Consider the following 10,325-nt stretch of genomic DNA (forward strand, 5'->3'; position numbering starts at 1 on the left):
TGCTCATTGCTACAACAAAAAAGGATTGATTTTCCTCCCAGGAAGTGATGGTTGGATAGATATGATCCAGGGGAGAGAGAGCTGCTTATTAACCTGGGTCAAAGAAACTCTGAAAGGTTTTGTGCACCTACCCAAGACTGTCTACAGCAGCGGTAGGTCCCACAATTAACCTACCGACTTCTTTTAATTAGTGCATCAGTGGGTTTGGGTACAACACAGCTGACCAGCCAGTAATGGGTGACTTTAGTTGCAGCCATTCATTTATTAAGTATTTCAATTTTTAAGTGGGTCTTAAAAGGCAATGGGGCCAAAGAAGGCTGAACATGACATTTTAATTGCTTGAGAATGTCAAAACCAGCCATAGAATCAGGTAATCATAGAATGGTCTGGGTTGGAAGGGACCCCAAGGATCATTGAGCTCCAACCCCCTGCCACAGGCAGGGCCACCAACCTCCAGGCCTGGATCTACACAAGGTTGCCCAGGGCCCCATCCAACCTGGCCTTGAACACCCCCAGGGACGGGGAATCTACTACTTCTCTGGGCAGCCTGTTCCAGCACCTCACCACTCTCTCTGTAAAAAACTTCCCCCTAATATCTAATCTAAAGCCATGGAACCAGTTGTATTCCTGTCTTTAAAATCCTTATGTGATCAAATTCTTTGAGGACAACTTACTCTTGCTGTCTCTAGGCCTTCCCAGATGAAAACTGTCCTGTGTTGAACAAAACCTTTCGTTATCAGGATGTTTTCCTCTTGACTTTTATTGAGATTGTAGCTGGCAGTGGAGTATCAGCATTTCAAGGTGAAAATAAAAAATCAACTCTGGATTTTTTCTGTTTGTGACAGAAACAACTGAATTAGTTCCAGTCATGTTTGAAAACCTCTTCCTCCCCATGCCTCTCAAGTAAAATATCCAGCAAAAATACTGTGCTGGGTCCTGACACATTCTAAAATATTTATCAGAGGGAATAGTGAGAAGGAATTAAGGAATGTCCAGATTCAACACAGCAGGCATCAGCACCAACAGACTTTCCTGTTTATCATACTCGGCATTGGTGAGGCTGCACCTCAAGTGCTGGGTCCAGTTTTGGGCTCCTCACCATCAGAAGGACTTTGAGGTGCTGGAGTGAGTCCAGAGAAGGGCAACCAGGCTGGGGAAGGGGCTGGAGGGCAAATCATATGAGGAGCTGCTCAGGGAGCTGGGTGTGTTCAGCCTGGAGAAGAGGAGGCTGAGGGGAGACCTTATCACCACCTACACTGACCTGACAGGAGGGTGCAGAGAGGTGAGTGATGGTCTTTTCAGCCAGTGACAGGAGATGGGACAAGGGGAAATGGGCTCAAGCTGCCCCAGGGCAGGGTCAGAGCAGATGTGAGGGAAAAGTTCTTCCCTGAAAGTTATGGCCTTTGTCCAGCATGGATGAGACAGCCTCTGTGGATGGAGAAACCCCAACCTACGTGACCTGTTCCAGAGCTGCACTTCCCTCCTGGTGGGACTTTCATTTAGTACCCAACCTGAAACCTCCTGAGCTCCAAGTTGCTCCATGTTTTCTTTCTGCTACCGGGAAGAGTTCAGATCTGTATCTCAGTGATTTTCCCAAGCGTAGCTGTAGGCTGCCGTCAGCTTGTCCCTTGGCCTCTCATCAAGACTAAACAAACTCAGATCTCTGACCTCTCCTTGAAGATCACAGGCCCTTGCCCTCGTCCATCCTGATGCCCTTTCACCCAATCCTCTCCTGTTTCTCCACATTCCTTTTAGACTCAGTATTTTCAAAGGAGGGGATCCTCCCCCTCTACTCTGCCCTGGTCAGGCCCCACCTGAAGTGTTGTGTCCAGTTCTGGGCTCCCTGGGATAAAAAGGACAGGGATCTCCTGGAGAGAGTCCAAAGAAGGGCTACGAAGATGATTAGGAGCTTGGAGCATCTCCCCTATGAGGAGAGGCTGAATAAGCTGGGACTGTTCAGTCTTGAGAAGATTAAGGGGGGGACCTTATTAATGTCTATAAGTATCTTAAGCAGGGGATGCAGGGGGAATCAGCCAGCCCCTTTTCAGTGTCTGTGGGGACAGGACAAGGGGCAATGGCTGCAAGTTGGAGCACAGGAAGTTCTGCACCAACATGTGGAAGAACTTTTCCCCAGTGAGGGTGACAGAGCCCTGGGACAGGCTGCCCAGGGGGTGTGGAGTCTCCTTCTCTGGAGATATTCCAGACCCATCTGGACACCGACCTGTGCAATATGAGCTGGGGAGCTGCTCTGGCAGGGGGGTTGGACCCGATGATCTCTTGAGGTCCCTTCCAACCCCTACGATTCTGTGATTCTGTGACTGATTCTGTGATTTTAGGTGCAATCTCACCAGCAGCAAGTAGGGGTGCAGAGCAGGATCCGAATCCCCCACTGGTCATGAGACGGCCTCGTCCCACCAGATCATTTCCAGGGGACTTTGCACGAATCACTGCTGAGAAGAAAAACTGCCAGGGACAAGAGAGAATCCATCAGTGCTAAAGGTGATGCCAAAGTAAGGGAGCAAAGCCAATGAGTAAGGCATTAAAACCATCCTCTGATGGTTGAGAATCTATTTTCCAAGCAGTGGCAGGAGAGGAGGTTTGCTTGGAAGCCCTCCAGCTAACGAGCTCCTCCAAAGGATGGAGGGGTCTGTCCAGGTGAGTGCAAAGCATCCTTCTCCAAAATGCCTTTGGGAGGTGGCAGTCTGCAAGGTTTTCATTCCAGTTGGATAACGAATTCCCCTCCGGAGATGGGTTCTTGTTTAGACATCAGCTGGGGTTTATGGGTTTTATTGTTCCTGGTTAAACATGGTGAGCAAACAGCTGGGAGCTGCCCAAGCTGTGTCATGGTGGAAAACGGTCCTGTGCAGTCAGTGACCCAGGAGTTTGGTTCTGCTTGTGCCAAACTGCTTGTGCCAAACTGCTTGTGCCACTGCAGAGGATGCCAGGTGGTACAGTTAGTACCCCTGGCTTGCAGAGAGCCTCCAAAGGGAATTATTTCCATGGGGAACTCAGGTGGCCTCTTTGCTCCTCATCTAGGTGCGAGCAACATCTCTTCTGCTCCTGCCTGTCTTGCCATTGACACCTCTCCCTCCATGTACCCTTGGAGGCATCTTGGAGATTAGGATGATGGTGGGGCAGACCAGTCTGCAGTCCCACGTGTCCTGGGTCCCGCTCTCCCCTGCCTCCTTTTCCTCCATCTATTCTTCACAGCCCCATGCTGTCCCCTCCAGCGTGCAGGTACATGTGGGTGAGGTAGGTCCAGTTTCTTCTTGACACACATCCAATTTCCCTGTGATCCTGGAGAAGGGAACACAGAAACCAGCTCTTCTGGCAGCAACAAGGCAGGAGGAAGATGCAGTCATTATCAAAACAAGTTAATCTCAGAGCATCTGCTGCCAGGAAGAAGGAAGCACTAACGGGATGCTGCGAAGTCCCTCTCAGGACCAACAACCCCCCCTCAAACCCAGTTAGGTCATTGGAAGCAGGCTGGTGCCCTCAGCCAGCTCCAACTGGGAGTTCTTCCCAGCACTGGCTCATGGGAGATCCCCTGGGATCGACAGTAAGGTCTGGGGTCCTGCCTCAAGCAACCCTACTGTCCTCTACCTCCACCACCTCCAGAGCTGCCCACTGCTGCCTGTGCATCCCACCTTCCCACACCTCATCACAGGAAAGGGCAGCATCCCTGTTTGTCCATTTCTTAGCAGGTTTGGAAGCAAGGTTTGGCCTCAAACCCCTTTCCCTCTGACCACTTTCCAAGCAGTTACCACAGACGGATTAAGTACCAGAAATATATGCACACACTCCTCCAGACTTCCCGCTAATTAAGCTGCTGGTTTCTTCCCTTGGAAACCCTCCCATCCCTCCCTAAATCCCTCAGGCTGAGAACAAAGCCCCAATGCTCGGATCAGGAGCACCAATATTTAGTGCAGAGAGCAATGCTTTGTTCCTTAAAGAGCAGCAAGGCAGAAAAAGCAAAGGAAAAGAAAAAAAAAAAGAAGCTGCAGTGATTTTGCTTATGACAAATTGGTTCCATCCAAGGTAGGCAGGTGGATTTGCATCCCTGAAGTCATCCTCCTACTGTCTCTGAGGTGTTTTATCTCCGTTTCATGAATCCCACAGCAAAATCTGCTGGGAGAACTGGAGCATTCATACAAACAGGTAGAAAAATTGGCTGGTTCCCTGAGTCAGCTGCTTGGCTCCGTTCCCAGCCTGGGCATGTAGGATTAGCTTGTACACTGGTGCCTCCCAGTGCTTGCAAGGGAAACAGAAAGAGAAGTAACAGTGGAGACTGTTAATAAGTTTATTTTAAATCCTGCTTGTGTACCAGGCCAGGAAATCCTGTGTGAGCACAGGGAACAACCAAGGGTACACAAGTCCTGGGAAGAGAAGCAGTAAAGCCTCTTCTCCCTGCTTGGTTTAGCCTGTTAATCAGAGTTTGGGACCTCCAGCCCCAGCATCTGCAGAGAGAGCCAGCCACAGGGAGCAGCCTCAAAGAAAGAGGAGGAAAATGACCCTGACTTAGATACCAATGGGCTGGATGTGAAGCAGAAGCTTCTGTACCAACACAGGATACCTCATGGCGATGCTGGCGTGTGAGCCCAGACCAGCCACCCAGCTTGACTACGCTGGGAGGTTCCTGGTCTGCATCATCCAAATGTTTTGACAAGAGTCCTAAACAAAACCTGGGTGCAGGGGACAGGCACTACCTTGGGGGGACACCCATCTTCTGTAAGGATGGCCCAGGAGCCAGGTCACTCTCAGCAGATAAGCCCAACTTCTGCCTTGCCGTGGAGGAAGCTCCGTGCTGTCCACGTGTTCAGCTCACACCTAAGGCAGAGCCACTGTGATCCCTGGGCCCCCCAGACCTGTGGCTGGCCCAGGAGCTGTGGCTGCACTGCCACATCCAAGCACAGCACACACCATCAAACACAGGGCTGTCTACTGCTGGAAGCTCACGCAGCACTCCTGGCACCTTCCCAGCAGCTCGACTTGGGGATTTTGGCCTCATGGAGCAGGGAAACATGAATACTTTGGGGCTGATCACACCAGGTCTGTGACTTGAGGCCAGAGCAAGAGGGAGGAGGTGGCACCTCTGGAGAAGACCTTGTGCTGGCTCTCCATGGCACATACCCATGAGGACTAATGCATTTCAGAGCTGAACTTTCTGCTCAGTTGCTCTCTAGTGTCACCCTACAAGAGGCTGGGAAATAAGGGATTTTGTATGTTAATATCCTCCCTTGCCTAATAAAGGAATAAACCTCAGCCCTCTGCAGGTGATGCCACATGATGGTGACTGGTGCTTTCCATTCCCACGGTCATTATTTCAAGCCCTCCTTACCATTCTTAGCATTGATTCCACAAAAGGGAATTTTTCATGCTTTAACTGAAAGCAAAGACTTTCAAGGGCTCTTCGTTTTGCATTACCATTTAATTACTTTTTAAAGGGTTCTTCTGAGCAGCCTGGAGCTAGAAAAAAATTGCTCAAGACCCACAGCCTCAGGGATGGGGAGACACCTCCCCCTCCAGCTGCATTGCCCCAAGAGATCGGCTGGAAGCTAATTGATAAAGACCTGCATGAGCTCAGGTTCCTGCTGCCCTTCACCACCATGGCTTGGGAAAAAGAGCTACCATGGTACCTGGGGAAAGTGGGGGTCAGGCTCAAGGGAGGGGATGTTACCTTCAATCCATCTGTCCACTTGCAGAGGTTAACAGCTTCTCTCCTTCAATAGCTCTTCCTGAAGTGCCCAGGGAATCATAGAATCATAGAATCAGAGCTGGTCTGGGTTGGAAGGGACCCCAAGGATCATAGAGCTCCAACCCCCCTGCAACAGGTAGGGCCACCAACCTCCAGACCTGGAGCTACACAAGGTTGCCCAGGGACCCATCCAACCTGGCCTTGAACACCTCCAGGGATGGGGCATCCACCACCTCTCTGGGCAGCCTGTTCCAGCCCCTCACCACTCTCTCTGTAAAGAAAGAACTTCCCCCTAATATCTCATCTAACCCTTCCTTCTTTCAGCTTTAATCCATCCCCCTTGTCCTGCCATTGTCTTCCCTTTTAACAGTTGTGTGATATCACACCCCAACAGAGTGGGAAATGTGGTGGATATTATCCACTCCCACTCCAAGGTCCCCGCTATTTTGGCTGGAAGAACACTTCAGAGGGAAAACACTTGGCACAGCAGTTGGTCAGATTTTAAAGCATCACTTTGCTGAGCCTTTTGGGAATGAAACCAGTTGCACTAGATGATCTTGGAGGTCTTTTCCAACCTTAATGATTTTGGGGGTTGGACTCGATGATCTCTTGACGTCCTTTCCAACCCCTACGGTTCTGTGATGCTGTGAAACACCGAGGGGAAGGAGATTCACTCTCCCCCACCCCTGGGAGCTCAAACACACCTTCAGTTCCTGCAGACATGAGGCCATGTCTTTCCAAAACGGTCTCTGAAAGGTCATTTAGCAGAGATTTAATTGCCCACAACCAGGGGTACCTGCCAAAGCCAAGAGGTGGGGAATAAAGCCCCTGACCCCTTCAGCTCACGTCCTCACGCTGAGGTTTAAGATGTGGGGGGTTGATTGCTTTTAAAAGCAAAGACATGGTCCAAGTGTTCCCAGCTCCTGCCCCCCACCCTGGTTTTGGGCTTGCTCAAAATCCATGGACACAAGAGCTGAGCCAGGCAGCATCACCAGCCTATAACACCTTTGGAGGCAGAGCTGTTCTTTTTTCTTGTGGCCATCATTTCCTTCCCCCACCATCAGCGTTTTTACATGCAATTAGGTCACATTTGAAAGTCAGCAGACAGCAGAAGCCGAGTTACTTTGTTTAAAATAAAAACATGTATTGCTATCACCTTAGGAGTTGTTCCTCTTTTGGCACAGGGACCCTCTGATCCTCCCACCTCCTTTTATCAGCATCTTCAAAAGGAAACAAAAAAAAAAGGGAGTTATAATTGCTTTCTCCTCTCACCTGAGGAAGAAAAGAAAGAGAAAGGAAAGGCTGCTGTTCTTTTCTATCAGCATCTTGAGAAGAAACATGCTTTGAGCAATCAGTTATTTACAGACCAAAAATAACATCTGGATTTCAAAGGGCAGAGTGGTGCAGAAGAATAAGGCCCCCTCCTCCCTCCCTGCAGCATTGGCTTATGCTGATTTCCACCCAGTGTCTGCACAGCCTACTTACTGCTCTGCCTCTCCTCACTACGGGGGTACAGGCGGCTTCTCTGGCTCTTCCTGGCACAACCACAGCATCCCAGCAAGCTCCGAGGGGAAAAGGCCAAGTCCAGACAAGAAGCAGGACGTTCTAAGAATGATGCTAAAGGTTTTTCACCGTTCTCCCAGATCCACTTTCCCCACAGCAGCTTTCTTGATAAGGAATAAACCATGAAGTTGGAAAAGGTTCTGGTTTTTACACAGCGTGAGCTGGTGGAGGAAGCCAGACCTTTTACCTGTCATGTTTTGCTTCTGCTATGGATATAGAATCAGAGAATGGTTTGGGTTGGAAGGGACAACAAAGCCCATCCAGTTCCAACCCTCTTCCATGGGCAGGGACACCTGCTAGTCCAGGGTGCTCACAGCACATCCAACCTGGTCTTGAACCCTGCCAGGGATCCAGGGGCAGCCACAGCTTCACAGGGCAACCTGTGCCAGGGCCTCAGCACCCTCAGAGTAAAGAATTCCTTCCTAACATCTGACCTAACCCTGCCCTCTTTCAGCTTGAAGCCATTGCCCCCTGTCCCATCACCCCACTCCCTGGTGAACAGCCCCTCTCCCACTTTCCTGTAGGACCCCTTTAAGTATTGGCAGGTCATAATTAGGTCTCCCCAGAGCCTTCTCTTCTCCAGGCTGAACAAGCCCAACTCTCTCAGCCTGTCTTCATAGGAGAGGTGCTCCAGCCCTCTGATCACCTTCGTGGCCTCCTCTGGACTCACTCCAACAGCCCCGTATCTTTCCTGTCCTGGGGATCCCAGAGCTGGACTCAGCACTGCAGGTTTGGTCACCAGAGCAGAGCAGAGGGGCAGAATCCCCTCCCCAGACCTGGCCACACTGCTCTGGATGCAGCCCAGGACACAGTTGGCCTTCTGAGCTGCCAGCTCACACTGCTGGCACCTGCTGAGCTTGTCATCAATCAGCACCCCCAAGTCCTTCTCCTCAGGGCTCCTCTCAATCCATTCTCCACCCAGCCCAGAGTTGTGATTGGCCATGTCAGCATTGTTCTGCAGAAGACCACTAAACTGGGAAGAAACCAGCAGTTCCACCAGCCTGATTTCTTCCAGTTTTTTGACTTTTACTTGATCCTGTGGCTGCTGGTTAGACAGGGAGCTCTATGAAAGCATCTCTCTCCCCAAGCATGTTCGCCAACACCTGAACCCATCACATTCAGACAGGGGGAGTGATGAATCCTTGGCCACTTAAGGAAAATCATTAAGTTATTATAGTACAGGCTGGTGTATAGGGGCAGGTCAAGCTTGGCTGAGGTCAAGAAGCATCTGGATGACGCCCTCAGTGCCCTGCTCTGACTTGGCTGGGCCTGTGTGGAGCCAGGAGTTGGACTTGATGGTCCTTGTGGGTCTCTCCCAACTCAGGAGATTCTAGGGTTTCTACAAAGCCTGACAAGTCAGTGTCTTCAGAACCTTTATCAAAAGTGGCTGAAATGAGCCCAAAAGGGTCCATAAACACTTAGCAAGAACTGACTGGTGGGACTAAGAAGAGATTAGGTTCCACTAAGAGACTGGGCTGAAAATCTGATGGCAACCTGCAGTATCTCTGCCACTCACTGCCAAGCAACTGGAAAAGGACCTGCAGGACCACATCCCACCTTACCTGACACACTTCCACAACCAAAATCCAAGTGTAACAGAAAAGGCCTTTAAACATGGTTGCTGGAAGTAAAGAGCAAGACTGTTAAAGCTACAATGATGGCATCACAGCCTCCTCTAACCTGCTGCTTCACTAAGCAAGTTTCTAATTTAAATATTTATATTTACATAGTTTAACTGACACAATCAATCACTTTTTAGAGTGTAGGTGACTGAATAAAATCATCCCTGATCCCACCCTGAACAAAAAGCCAGCAAGCAGCCAGGTAGGTGAGGTATCAGTGAGATCTTTAACTCAGAGGAAGCCACCCTGACTTTACATAGAGACATTTCTTCCTGGAAGAGAGACCACAAATAACCCAGCCCACACTGTGACAGCAGCTGAAACCAGGTTGGTTTTGAAGTTATTTGTTAAAAAGACAAGAACCAAGTGTGTTTTTAAAAGGCTTTTTGAATGCTGCCACACAAAGCACTAAATGAATTGCCCAACCTGGTGCCTCTCAGCTCATCAGGACCATAAATGAAGACAACCATTAGAAAAAAAAAGCCATTTATTAGATATATATACATATATACATTTACATGCAAAATGATTTTATACACATTTACACAGGTTCAATTATTAATACAGTGCAAAAAAGGTCTAAAAAAAGGTACCAGCCCACCTTCTACAAACTTAACAGGTCTTTGGGAGGGGGAAAAAGAGCCCCACAGAGAACGATCAGCTTTGTAAAGTGACTGAGCACTGCAAATCTTTACGTTAACAGAGTTCATTCTTTGCCTATTTTCTTGTGCTGAGCTGCTGGGTGAGGAAGAGCTTCCAAAAAGGACTCATCTGGAGAACTGAGAGAATTAAGGAGATGCAATTCAAAGTAGATTAAACAGTTTAAAAGTGGAACAAAGAGGGGATGGATTCCTGTTTGGGGATTTGATTCAATACAGGCATAATCCTGCATTATGAGGCAGATTTCATGTCCTCAAACTGCAAGTCATTCTTTTTCATTAAACCTTAAAGCACTGAGATCAATGTAAACTACATTCCTCTTGCTGTTTCAGCAGAAGAAAAAGGTTTAAACAGATACAGGAGCATTGTATTAACCTGAAAAATAAAACCAGGTCAAACTACACACGCTCTGCCTCATCTCCAAATCACATGGATAACACTCACATATTAATCCATGTGGGTTCCTTAATATGGTTTACACATATTGCAGGGAGGGGGGAAAGGTTGCAAAAGGATTAAGACTAACAGCAAACCAGAGTTTTGCTGGTTTAGTAGAAGAGAGTGAGTTGCATCCTCCATCTAATCCATAAAGGAGGGGAAAAATACAATATTGCACAAAATATTACACAAAACCAACAAGTTTTGTTTGGTTTTACCAAAACATTGTCAGGAAAAAGAAAATATTAAAGCTGAATTTAATCTTCTTCCACTGTAATTGAGCTAATTAGGCCAGCTATCAAAATGACTTGCCCTACTACTCTTACTGCAGTGCTGTTGCTAACACC

This window comes from Gallinula chloropus (assembly GCF_964237585.1).
Source record: "Gallinula chloropus genome assembly, chromosome: 2".
NCBI lineage: Eukaryota > Metazoa > Chordata > Aves > Gruiformes > Rallidae > Gallinula > Gallinula chloropus.